Below are 14,531 nucleotides of genomic sequence, written 5' to 3'. Positions count from 1 at the left end.
AATAATCTCTTTGAAGTCAATGGGACTACTCATGAATGAAGATCTTTTTCATCATAAATAAGGGAATTAGAATCTGGCCCTTAATTATTTGCAAGGCAAAGTCATTGTAACACAATATCTGTATCTAGTGTTTAATTTGCAGTGTTCCTGCTTTTCAACAGTACCACATGCAAAAACGCTCGGCATTTCACTAGACATGTTCTCATCATCTTCAGTTGCAAAAAAAAGCAATTTTCACAGTTAAAAATTGCTTTTCCTGTTGAAGAGCTATTTCTCTCCATCTGAAAAAAAAACCTACAGTTGACGTACTTTAATTCCATATCCCTTTGCCTCAGTTAAATAAAGGCCTATGAGTTAGAAATCTCGTCTGGAGAAATTCATTGCAATGCAATGTGATCCCAGGGAAAAAAATAAAATTAAAAGTTTAGTGCTTTGGTCTTGGACAGAGTTGGCTAAATTAATTGTTAATAATCTACCTCCTATATCTAGCTCTTAGTTCTGTTTCCATGTTATGATTTTTCTCAGCTGGTTTGTTATAATTGTTCAATGGATAATTTGTGCAAACAAATTTTACCCAACAAATTGCTTGCAAACACGTAAGTATGAACATTAATTATCCATTATTTGTGCCTCGAAACTGATGAACTAGATCGCATAATATTCTTTCTCCTTCCCAATTGAATGACCTGAGCATTATAAGAAGTGGAGTCTCATTTTTGTTTGCAAATTATTCACAAGTATTTGTAAATATTGGACAAATGTATGAGAGCACTTCCAATGAAAGTATTCATAAAATATGTATTAGTGTGACTGTTCAGGATAGACTTGCTGATTAAAACTTACCTGTCCAAATATATGCAAATAAGCAAATATGAACACCAACAAAGCAAATTCAAGGTTCATTTACACAAAACCGTATGAACATTTCTCTCTATATTCACCCAGTCAGAGACAGAATATTAATGAGATTAATTTAAAAATATACAAGTTGTATGAAAATATTAGATTAATGAATGTTATGTTAACATTCTTACACTGACGCATGATAAACATAATAATTTTAATGTCTAATCTTTTAAATCTGATAATGTTTGTTACACTAGCTTTAAGCTAGAGGAATACGTAGACTGGGGGCGCAGTCAACTCCCATTAAATATAGCAGAAAGATTCCTATTCATGACAGTGAATCATGCCTTACGTTTGTTTACACAAGTAAAGGTGTTTTTATTTTAAAATAAAATTCTGAGCATTGAAGTAAAAAAAAAAATTTTAGACTCTCCTTGCATAAAATCCATCACAGCTCCTTAGGTTCAATATACTTTAAAATAACCATTTTTTTATTCCTTCTTGTCCTTAAAGAGGTGTGCCACAGCTGGTAAAAATGCAGAAAGCTTTGCAGAAATACATAGATTTTATACAAATACGTGCAACAACAGAGAAGCTGCTTTCTGATAAATATTCAACATTATCGAGAGGGTATTTATGGTCTCTGACTGCTGGTTTCTGTGACTTTGGGTGTGGGCCAGTTATCTAGCTTCTGAAGATTCCATCTTGTGTCCAGAGGTTGGAGTGAAGGAAACTAGAGCTCAGCAGAGACAAAAGTAAAACAAAACCAAAGGACTTAAAGGTAAACTTACCAGCCAAGACAGAAGGTAGTGTTGGGCTGTCTTCCAATTTAAAACTTCTGGGGAGACAGTTCAGAGGTGAACTAGGAGAAAAGCATCTGCCACAGGGATGGTGATGCTGGTGCAGCTTTGGCAATGACCCAACATTTAGAATGCCTGGAGATGAAGTCAAGTAGTAGCTGCAGAGCTTGTAGGGGGGATCCCACTCACAGAGGTGAAGCAACACCAGACTTACATAGCCGCAGTAAGAATCTACCACTTGCTCACTACTGATTCCAAACTAAATGAGATGCATCACAGTCTTTTGGGGAGGAAATTTCTTTAGGTATTCAATAACCTTACCCACACTTTTTCAGTAGGTCAATTTACTTAGTAGATTAAGGGTGAAATCCTGGCTATGCAGAAATCAAAGGCAAAACTCCTGTTGACTTCAATGGATCCAGGGTTTCACACCACTCATACAAGTGCTCATAAGAGTAGACCAATGATTAATGCCCACTTGTCACTAATTCCATAGAAGTACTATTTCTCTGTCTTTAGAACACACAATCACAATTGAGCTGCAAGGAGTTCTTAGGCTATGTCTACACGAGCACTTTTGTCAGTGCTGACCGACATAAGTTTCCCCAACAAAAGCACCAGTGTGGACAGCGCTATGTCAGCAGGAGATGCTCTCCCACCAACATAGTTACCACTGCTCATTGGGGGTGATTTAATTATGCCAACGGGAGAGCTCTCTCCCGCCAGCATAGAGCAGCTATACACAGTGGTACAGCTGTGCCGCTGTAAAGTCTGTAGTGTAGACATAGCCTCAGTCTGAGGGTATGTCTCCACTACCCGCCAGATCGGTGGGCAGTGATCGATCCAGCAGAGGTCGATTTATCGTATCTAGTCTAGACGTGATAAATTGATCCCCAAGCACTCTCCCGTCGACTCCTGTACTCCAGCGCCGCGAGAGGCGCGGGCAGAGTCGATGCGGGAGCAGCAGCAGTCGATTCACCGCAGTGGAGACACCACGGTAAGTCGATCTAAGTACATCGACTTCAGCTACGTAATTCACATAGCTGAAGTTGCGTAACTTAGACTGATCCTCCCCACCACCACCACCAATGTAGACTAGGACTCAGTGGTGCTTCTTTACCTGAACTGGAAAAGCAGCTTGTGCTGTGCTTCCTCACCTGGCATTCTTGCTAGGAACTTGCTTTGAAACTGGGGTTACTGAGCCCATTAATAAAGAATTTTAAAATAAGCTTATGAAAATAGTATGATACATATCACTAACTAGCCTTAACAGAACATAGCAGCGTTAATGGTAAGGAAAACACATGCTTGTGCTGTCTACTGACAAAAATTAGATGGTGTGGATTTCAGTGACTCAGGAAATATATGAATCACCCCAAATTATTAATAATTACACTAGATAATGACACATTTAATAGAAAGGAACTAAAAATGTGTAGCATATTTTTACTGACCACATATTTCCATGTTTAGTATAATGATAAAGCGGCATAAATGCATAGGATAAATGCATAGGAAAGCATTTGATTTGAGCTATTAAATAAGTGATGAGAATTCAATAAAGTACTGACTGTTTTTTTAAAATATTTGTTCTTTTGAAAGAGGAAGAAGAGAGAAATAAGATGATTGTATAAAACATGACATTGTGGCTCTCAGGTTCAGTGGATAGTCCAGCTTGTTTCTTCTCCTAGTAGCCCAGTGAAATGGAGCCACATTTTAATTCAGGATGCACATAAAACTGTCAATCTGTCGTTCCCAAGTGTGTTATAACTTACCAAGCAAGCATATAATGCAGGATAGTAATAGAGGCCTCAGAATAATTGGATGATAGCAAAGTATTCTCATGTTGTACTGTGAGAGGCCTAGAATCACAGTAATGGCCTAGTTGGAGGTGAGGAAAAGAGGAAGACAAAAGCAAACATTAAGCACCACACTTTGACATAAGAGTCTGAAGCAATCTTTTCCATTAATCATTTTTTTAAACTCATTAATACTGTTTTTGCCCCCTTAACAGCAAAGTCAGACCAATCTTATAGCCCCAACATACAGAACTAAATTCTGCATCCATGTGCAATTTCTATTTGACCTCAAAGACTGGTGGTCTCTGAGCCCAGAACTGGATTATAAGAAGAAGTGGTTACATAAAGCATTGGCAATAAAAACATGGATGCTGAAGAGAAAGTTAGTCCAGAGCTCAGTTTATTCTTCTGCCCTTGACAGAGTCTCAGTCTGATTTGAACCTCAGTCAGAGATTTGATGGTTGATATGTTACAGAATATGAAGATACGTGGAAGGAAATGAGCTTTCAATTTGACAGGCTGCAGTTAGGCTGATTCGAACCATTTACCCTGGAAAGCTCCTGCTTCAATTGCAATAGTTGCTTCCAGATGTCACTGACATTTAGGAAGAGCAAGATTTTTTTCTCTCTGGGTGACATCTGCATGTTGTGTTCAAAGCTTGAGCAAGTGGGCTTTGCACAGGGTACCAATGTGGTGTGATAACTGGCACAGAATCCGCCAGGAAACACTGAAGCATAGTATGGACTCCTTCTTGAGCTATCACATGTCCCTGGCCAGGGTATCTGTATAATTCCCTCCGATTGCAACCCTTCCTGTCCCCTAGAGATCTTCCACAGTGCAAAAAGGAAACACGGGGAGTGTGTGTGACTAAAATGCATCCACCTTATTTTGAGACTTCCTCAGCTATGGAGAGAATGGGGGAGATCTAATCTTTTCAAAGGTAATTTCTACTATTCCTCCCCTGCCTTCTTGCAATGGCATAGATTGACAGTCCAGTCTCGTACGCATCCATCAGTTGCAATAACTGTTAGAGCCCTGGTGCTGCTGATCTTGGGTTCATGATGGTAGTTTTGGATTACATAGGCTATTTCCAGTTAAATGAAAGTTTAAAAGCTCCAAATATTGGCCATAGGAAGCCACTGCTCCAAAGGATAAAATCCTAGATGTCAGCCACTTTCAAAGGTTTAGAAGCTATTTCTGAGTACGTAGAATCCTGTACAGACATAATCAATAACAATTTCAAAGTTATGAATGAAAAAAGACATGATTTTCTTGAAAATCTTACATACTTTGTTTTTTACCAGCTCTAAATAATGAAGTGAAGCTGACATATTAATGCAATAGTTCACAACCATATTTAGTCCTCTCTCTTAAATATACAGAGGTGGATCAGCAGCAGGAGTGAACCAGCTCCATACAAGTCCATAATAACACACATAGTGGATTCTCTGTAACATCAAGTCTTTAAATCTGAGGACTTCCGTAACTCTGCCAGAGGCTCTGGGCCTATTGCAGGAGTGGGTGGTGGAAGTTCTGTGGCCTGCAATGTGCAGGAGGCCAGAGTACATGATCATGATGGTCCCTTCTGTCCTTAAAGTCAGAGTCACTAGAATTGTGTCAGTTTACACCATCTGAGGATCTAGCCCATAAAAAATAGAACATTAGCCCAGAAAAATTGTTATATAGCAAGATAAATTTCTGGCTTCTGATGCATCCCAAACCATTATAGCAAGGGAAGCTGCCAACATTATTATTATTCCAAGAGATTTCGAAGTTTTAATACAGATTAACAGCATTTAATGGGTTTATTCTCCTATGCATGCATGCACGTTATTTCCATTAACACTAACATGAGTTATGCATTTCACATTCTGAGAATGCTAGACCCCCTTAAAGAATATGTTAATCATTTGCTCTACCCATAAAACCTCACTTGGTAAAATTAGAAATGTGTAAAAATCTCCTACTGTTTGGGTACATATTAATTAGGAGCCTTCCACATTAGGCTGAAGATTTTTTTTTATTTTATTTTTTTTTGCATAACGGTTCACTGACACTTTTATTAGCTGACAAAACGACTCCATGAATTAAAACAGAAACACAAAAATAAGTTTGTCATTTAAAAATAATTGGGCTCTATCTTAAGTTTTTGGCAAGAGCGGGGATGATGTGTGCCTAACTTGCATGGGCAATTACAGTAATTGTGCATGAAAATTGGGTAACTGAATATGCAAATGTATATTTACGTCTATAATTACCTGATTGGGATGCACAGCCATGGGAATTGCTCAGTCAGTTTAGGAAAGCAATTACACATGCATTTTATGAATTGCATGGCTACACTATATAAAAATCAGTCTCTCAATTCATCTAATCTAATCTAATCTGAGGGCACTGTAGGACTGTTATGCGATATATGTAATGTTAGTTTGAGCATCTGTAGCACTTGTACTATGTTCCCTACAGTATATTTGACTTAGACCTTTCCAGATATGCATTTAAATGTATATCCATGGAAAGAGGAACTTTCCATGTTCTTCCTGTTAATTGTAAATCCTTGTTATATCTGCATTGTCTAAATTAATTCTACCAGCAACCATTACTTTCCATGATGGTGGAATATTCCATAAATAAATTACCAGTCCAGAGAAGGCAATGTTTGGGCATAACAGGGACACACACAGAAGGTTAGCTATTAAACCATTACATGTATGGGCTTTTAAAACAGTGGAGAACACTATGGATTTCCAAAAATTGCTGAAGGAATTTGAAATCTTAAATCCTATTACAAAAGTGACTCAGGCACTTAAGATCTAAGGTCCCACTGACTTGTGATGAGACTTGGGCCCAGATCGTCAAAGGCATTAAGGTACCCACTGAGGTCAATGGGAATTAGGCACCTAAATATCCTTGAGGATCTGGGTACTCTTTAATTTCAGAGGAAGTTTGTCTGACTAATGTGGGTGAAAGGAGTTCAGGACCAGGCCTCCATTTTTGTAACATTAGGGTTTTTAGTATGGCCATGCTTAATATATAAGTACAATAAGAAATATTTGGGAGTTAATCTGGCTTTCCAAATATAGATGCAGCTTAATAACCACATGTTTTCTAGCTCTGATGGCACAAAGGAGTCCATGTTTATTTACAAGCGTCAAATTACCTGTTATCTAAGGTTCTGTATGCCACTGATTTACAGTGAAACGAGCTAATTAATACAACATATTTCAAGTGGCAGGACAGTTTTTGCTACGTCTTAAACAGAACCCTTGTTATGAATTAACATACACAAATACAACTAATAACAGGAAAGGCTCGGTTGTTAAAAGTGAATGGAAGGATTTGAAGTCCAGAGACCACAAACCTGACACATTGGGATGATTGAAAGACAATAAAAAGAAACTATAGTACCATCTCTCTTCTTGTCCAAGAGATGAACCCCTGACTGTTGCTTGGAACAATCTCTGACCATGCAACGAGGATGGTTCTGGAATCCTGGACAGAATCAATGAAACTGGAATGCTGGATCACAGGAACACTGGAATGCTGGAACACAGGACGCGATGACCACCAGGTAAGTGGCTTGTCCTCTTCTTTCTTCTGTCTTCTATCTCCTATGCGTTGTCCTGAGTGGTAGTGCGCGGACTTGCTGATGGAAGTGGAAACGGGTGTTTGCGCTGCATAACACAGAGGTAACCTGGTATCATATATTACAATCCTGGCCTAGCTAGGACTCCTTTCAAAGGCTAGCAATATGGCAGACACTGACTGTCACTCGGATGGACAGCTCCAAGGAGGACTGAGGCTGCCACCTAAATAGTCTGCGGTTGCTAGGCAGATTATTCAGTCATGTGATCCTAACTGCTCCATGGCTTTGCCCGCTCTAATTTGAAAAAGACAGGGGAGGAGGGGCGGGAAGCTCTCCATGAAAGGGGAGGGGGCTAAAATGGAGTCCTAGTTGTTGTTTTGTAAAACAAGATGGAGAACCATACCAATTAAGATTTTTCCTCAACAGTGCTTCCTCAGGAACTGCATTTCAGCTCTGTTAAATGAAAGTGTATTCAATGTGTGTGGCTTATAATCTAAAGCCAAAGGACCTGGTTCCCCTCTTGATTATTCCAATTTAGGATTTAGGAGTAACTCCAGTCCATGAAGTCAATGGCCAGTATAAAACAAGTGAAAGTGGGAGAAGAATCAGGCCCAAAATTTGTTGGTTTTTTTTGGCTAAGTAATACAGGAACTACATTTATCATCATCATCATCAACAGTCCTATTTATGCAGATCTAAGATTGTGTAAGAGTGACTCTAACTCCTACCCAGGTAGCTGGATGAGTGAGTTTTCTGCTGCTCTTCTAAAACAGTAGGGCAAATCAAACATTGAGTTTCACTTTGGCCCCTCTAATAATTTCATCAGTTTTCTCATGTCAATCTGAGCTATCTTCCATCCGCTGCAAATGTAGCTGTTAAATCAATTGCTTTTAGTTTATTTGTGTAATACTGTTAGATCAGCTTGCATCATAATTAAAAAAAAAAGGGAATCGGAGTGCCAGGTGCTACATGGGAGTCCAGTCTTTCAAAGCTTTCCCCCTCACTAGCCTTGTTCCAGGCTCACAAAGATAATTGATGTGGAAATGTAAGGGGTAACAAATTTACTGGGCCACCCCTCAGGACTGAGGAGATGGCTGGGAGACCCCTCCAAGGACTGAAAGGAACTGTCCACCTGCGCTCACTTCAGGATATTTGAAGGTGTAAAAGGGACAAAGGGATTTTCTACAGAACTTTTTGCAACTTACGGTGCTCCTCTCAGCTTTGGAATTTTACTTCAGCTCTCATAATCCACAATGTGGCACATACAGGCCACAACTACTTGGCTATGTTTCAAACTTGCATGCAGAAATTCATTGACTCACCACCAAGAAATGGTTCTGAAACTTGAATAGACCGGCCCACATTTTGTAAAACTTGAAATGTTCCAAGTTCACTATCAAATCCAGTCTCCCTCCTTTTCTTCTAAGGATATCCCCCAGGCAGACAGGGTTGCTGGAACTAGGGGTGTTGGGGGTCGCGGTAGCACTCCCTTGCTTGAAGCAGTTTCCACCATGTACAGGGTTTATAGTTTTGTTCAATGGCTTTTGGCACCTCCACTATAAAAATTGTTCCAATGCCACTGCAGGCAGTTTTCAAAAGAAGATCTATACTATTGCCATATATATGGAAAAATGTATAAAATGATCTGGAAAGCACTATGAGAAGAATACATGTTCTTTGTTTTGCCCAAATCATATAAAATCAAAAAAGTGCTCTCTAGCCACCATATAATGGAGAAGACAGTTATGCAAGCATGGGCAGCCCTCATGAAACACTATCCCTACAGAGGCCCTATTTCATGCTGAAGGAAGTTTGGCTGACCTGGAGTCATTTTCTAAAGATAGATTCTACTACATTGCGGAGATAAAGGAAGAAGGAGGCACGCCTCAGGGCCCTATTTCACCCCGGGGTGTTCGCTACTTCCCACCACCCAACACAGATGTAATGAGGTTAAGTGGTGTCCGTATAAAATAAGTAAGAACTATTAATTATTCCTCAAGAAAGGCTTTTAATGATTTTCGACTATAATAACAGCATAAACAAAACAAGAAAAGGAAAACCAAAGACTAGCACTGAATAAGAATTAATACAAAAGGCAGATTATATTGAACACAAGTGCAAGTACATGTAATATTGTGGACCATTTGCGGGTTTCTGACTCTACATATGCTGGTCCTGGCAGGTCATAATAAAAGCCCCAAAGACAAGCATAAGTAAAGCTATTATTCACCAGCTCTATATTCCTGGTGAAAACTATTTCAAAGGCAACATAAAGCTGATGAACGACAGCACTACATGCAGCCGCTCAGACTACTTAAAAGACAAGCACAAATACATGCAAAGCTATTATGCATCAGCCACTTACTATTGATTTTATGCTACAGTATCGATACAACTATAATCAATTCGGCTCGAGCGACCAGACTTCTTTACTCCATAGACTTACCTTGCATCCATCTGAAAATACGTTACCCTTCAGTCGGCTGCTTTCCGCACTGGCCAGGTACAGACAGTCTAGAAGTGCACGTCCCTTCGGTTCAGGGGGTGTGGGTCAGGTTTACCGAAAACACACAGGCAATCCCATGCCTTTGTTCTTTTTATCTGGTCTGATGGCCGTGTTTTAGAACAGACCAACCAATCAGGGTGGGCCACCTTGTTTGTGTGGTTGCCCTAGTTGTATAATTGATGCGTATTTAATTTTTATGTCAATTGTTATTTGTTTGCATAATTGAGGCCTATTTATTTTCTGTGGCCAATTAGATCTTGAATGTGGGTAATTTGGGGTTGATAAGTACATAGGAGTCAGCATAAATTGTTATCTGGTTGCAGCATGTACTGACCACAAGCCACAAGCTTAAGCTTTGTTTTTGCAAGGCTTACATTTTGAAGTGTATGTATGTTTGAGGCCTAACATTTGCAATACTTCTATTTTGTTCAAGCTTGACAAGACAATTGCTCAATTTATTCACATACATCATGAGCTATAAAGTCTCTACTCCACAAGAAGGTAATATTTCCTACAACGGAATGTTCATCTGCTCAATTCAGGGCTCAGTTATTAAACCTGTAGGCTATCATATTTTAGTTCACAGTCAGGAATGAATATAATTCCTTTCCGTGAATTAGGAAGCAGCTCCTCAGCTAACGTAAATTATCACCACTCCATTGAAATCAACGAAGATATGACAATATACATCAACTGAGGATCTGCCTCTAGGTTTCAGTGTCTTGTGTCCATGATTCCCCTCAGCTTAATAAGGTTAGAATTTGACTTGAAGACTATGGAGAGAGTCCTTGGATGAGTGGAACTCTAGATTTTGTTTCTTTTAGGCAAAAAAATTAGGAGGGAGAAAGGAGGTGGGTCAAGATGGAAGTGGCATGAAAATTTCTGAAATTTCACTGTTTGCCAATCTTCTTGAATGTTAGAAAAAGCAGCAGAGATGCTCATCTAGCCACCTTCTTTATATCCAAGAGTTAGCCACCATCTCTTGGAAGTCAGAATGCAATATTGAGGCCACTAAAAGCAGGTCAAACAATTTGTGTTATTGGATTACAAGTCACTGTGAAATGGAAAAAAAAATCTTAAACAACAGGGTAATTTATGCAGTAATTGCTACATAATGAGCGAGTTCAACAGCAGATAATTACATGGAAAGTACTTAAATGATAACTATGTACTTTAAAAATTGTTGCAAAATTGGGTTCATAATTAAATTATAATTATAGCAAACTCTAGACATTGATCATTCACAGAGAAATGTGTATGTTTTATTTTCAGTGTTTTGCAGCTTCTTCTTTCTGTGTGATTCATCTTCTTTTTCATACTCACTGTGTTCCTTCTTCTGTTGCATGAAGGATGTTAACCTTTTACATTAGATTGCATATTACTAATTATAGAAAATATTTTCAATGAATTATTAAAGTTCATGTTGAAATAAGGTTCATGAACATGCAAATTCTTAACCATGTATATTTTGTGGGCATTGGGGGAAAATCTGCTCATTTAAAGTATGTGAAACAGCAATAATAAGCTATGATTGGGAAAACTTGGGACCAGCTCCTCAGCTGATGTAAATTGGCATAGGTCTGTTGGTGTGACACTGATTTTTACACCAGCTGAGGATCTGGTCCTTTAAGTCTAAGAACAATACGTCCAATTGATCATTATGTAGCACTTTCAATTATATAAGTTTTCTACATGGGGTAAAAGGGTAAATGATAGTACAGTAGAACCCCTATTTGATGAACTAACTGGGAACTGAAAAGATAAAATAAAAAATCATACAACTGAACATCTCAATTACAGTAAGGTACAGTTCATAGGTTAATTAATTAATCATTCAGTGATGATATAATGTATACAATGTGCCCGATTTTTCTTTGCTGCCAAATCTCAGTGTTTTTAAACCTGTATAAGCAGTTCAACGTTCGCTGAAGGCCTGAAGTCACATTTGGTGTCAGCAAGATGATTTCAGCAGTTGAAAAGAGATTAATCTTTATAGATAAATCTTTGTTAAAAAAAAGGGGGGTTCTACTATTCTTTACACGTCAGTTGTATCTTTATATGAAATAAGGTTCTTTAAGGCTGCACTGGAGTGGCATCAAGCCTAGCTGCCTCAGGAGAAGATCAAGGAGAGATTGTGCCTCAAGGAGAAAGATAGGTTGCAGTGTTCACTATCCACTGTGGAAGTGTATTCCTCCATAGGCACAGAGAGGGAGCAGTTCTGGGCTCCATCAGGCACAAGGAGTGTAATTGTGGCTGACCCTTGCCTGGGGTGAGCAACAGAGGACTCTTCTTGTGTTCTCCAAAACTCCTGCAAAAGAACCATTCATGATCTGGTGCTAATTAAGCTACTCAGCTCTACTTGTAAATAAACATATTTTCAAATGAGCCTGTCCACTAATTTTCGAGTGCCTGAACTAAGATGTCTGATTTTCAGAGTTGCTGACCATCTGCAGTGCCTTCAGTTGGATCTGTGAGTGCTCAACAATCCTATCGTACCCTAGATTTCTCAGATTTGGCCACCCAAAAGTCAAGGCACCAAAAGTGAGTGGACCCCTTTTGAAAATGTTGGCCTCATCATTTTACAGGTAAGTAAAATAAGGAATACTTGGGTAAAGTGACTGGCTCTAGGTTACACGGTAATTCAATGATAGAGCTTGGAATGGATCCCAGATGTTCTGGCCACTAGGCCACATTTTGTTTCCCTCTGAAATTCCTCTTACAAGGAAATGTATGTTTTGGATATAGAAGAAGTATGGGGATTTTCCCATCTTGGATTAATTCACTGATGAAATAGTGAATAGACAAGAGTTAGGGGATCTGCTGGCTACTCGTATGGCATTTATCCCTCTTTTGGCTGAGCCTGTTACTCATATTGTTAAATGGAAGCAACTGAGGAACAGCCACTATGTTTTAAATTGATACTTCTGTAAATGAAAAGAGGTTAATGCTCTCACTTAAGTGAGAGAGCTTGATCTTTGCAGGTTTGAAGGAGGAAACGCTTTTTAATTGCCAGTGCACAAGATCAAACTTGATTTCTTTGAGGTCTGTTCTGCCGTTAAGAGATCCTTTTAAGGAGCTAATAGTATGAACAGGATCTAGTATTTGGTCAGTTTCCGTGGATGGTGAGGAATTTTGAGGAATCTGTAGACACACCAGTAGCCAAGAAGAAATTAAAAGTCCACAAAGCAGAGTCAGAGCCAAATCCTCATCTGGTACAAATAAATGTAACGTTATTGGATTATATCAGTTAATACCAGCTGAGGATCTGGCCTTCAGAATTTACGCAACAAGGGATTAAGCACAATACACTGCAAGACTCATAAGGTCTGATTTGTCTTTCACTTACAGCAATTTTATATAGGTGTGGCTCATTTGAGTTTAGTGAGGTTACTCTTGGCTTACATCAGTATAAATGAGAGAAGAGGAAAACAAACCCAAAGCAAAGATTTTTTTCAAGAAATGCCATCTCTTAGTGAGTCACTCTCCATTACTTTAAATATATCTCTACACACAGATGTATGGTAACACTGCATTTCTCACAAAAATTAACTGTCCTTAACATCTCCAGCAAAACCTCAAGTAAATATGCAGTAAATACACATCTCCTGCTCAGTAACACATTCACAAATCCTCTCCCACTGACAAAGGGGGACATTTATCCAGGGTTGCGGAGAACCCCCAGGCATTTGCTTATGCTCTCCAGTGGCTAATGACAATATTCACTTCCCAATCACGGGGATTCCATCCCTTCCTCTTGAAATATGAACCCTGGACCAAACCTCCCTGTGACATTTCACCCTGTTTTCTTTATGAAAATATACTTATGATATGAATATGACATAACTGAGATGTACTTTATGCAAGATGGGTCTTGTAAGATATCATTGGAAAGGTTATAATTTACTGAATGTGATTATCCAATTTGTATGCCTGTATCGTTTCTGTATCTGAAGTTAGGAATATTGACTATGTATCTGTATTTCAACTATGCTACTTTGGGTGACACCCACTGCTCATACTTCAGGTACAACAATGGAAAAGCCAGACAGGGCTGATGGCCCATCTGTGAGGACAATGGACTTTGAAAAGCTTGGCCTTCTTGCTCCATACTGCCACTGACTCATGGACGCTGTGATACTACAGAGTCAGGTGATCTTGTCACCAGATACAAAACATTACTGGGACTTTTGTAACTTTCCACTGGAAGGGAAGGGGAGTCAAGTTTGGGAAACAAAGGATTTCCGCCATATGTAAATCCTATTTAAGGGTGGGGAGGAAGGCAAACAGGACTCCTCCTCTCCATGGCCTATCTGCCCAAGAAGAAAGACTGCAAAAGCCACCTGAAGGGCAGGCAAGAGGGAGTCCATACGGAGACAGGGGTCCAGTCTGAAAAGGAATATAACTGGAACTCTGAACCACAGAAACTTTCAACCTGCCTAAAATGACATTTAGGGTGAGAATTTATATTTTGTAACCTGTTTCTTAAGTATATTGAGCTTAGCTTGCTTATTTTGCTTTATTTGGTCAGTAATCTGCTTTGTTCGGTCTGTTATCTCTTATATTCACCTAAAATCCACCTTTAGTAGTCAATAAACTTATTTTTTTGTAATAAAACCCAGTTAATGCAACTTCTAACTTGGGGGGCAAGAAGTGTGCACATCTCTCTTCACATTGAGGAAGAGGGCGGATTTTTATGAGCTTGCGCTGTGCAGATTTTTCTGTACAGCACAAGACAATATTATTTTGGGTTATCTCACCCAAAGGGGTGTGCAAGTGAGTCCTCACACAGAGCTGACTTCAGGCTGTTCCTGCAGTGGGGTGTGGCCTTACCTGTGTGTGTGTGCTGCAAGAGGCCAGAGAGTCTAATTCAGCAAAGCAGGGAGAGGGAGCCCAGGCTGATTAAGCAGGGGAGGCTCAGTGAAATCCAGTACATCAGTTGGCATCCCAGAAGAGGGGTCCAACTCATCATACTCCCAACTCCCACTGAGGACAAG

General features: G+C 39.4%; 1 long non-coding RNA gene across 1 annotated transcript; it reads left to right on the top strand.

Annotated features, from left to right (window-relative positions):
• Positions 1 to 4,771: 4,771 nt before the first annotated feature.
• LOC125622583 (uncharacterized) lies at positions 4,772 to 14,113 on the top strand. The gene is made up of 3 exons (XR_007352750.2): positions 4,772 to 7,016; positions 11,972 to 12,122; positions 13,562 to 14,113. It is a non-coding gene; the product is annotated as an uncharacterized LOC125622583 (long non-coding RNA).
• The last annotated feature ends 418 nt before the right edge of the window (positions 14,114 to 14,531 follow it).

The sequence above is a fragment of the Caretta caretta genome, chromosome 13, assembly GCF_965140235.1.
Source record: "Caretta caretta isolate rCarCar2 chromosome 13, rCarCar1.hap1, whole genome shotgun sequence".
In the NCBI taxonomy this organism is placed as follows: domain Eukaryota; kingdom Metazoa; phylum Chordata; order Testudines; family Cheloniidae; genus Caretta; species Caretta caretta.
The sequence above is the reverse complement of the archived record's forward strand: the minus strand, read 5'-3'. Positions and strand labels throughout refer to the sequence as shown.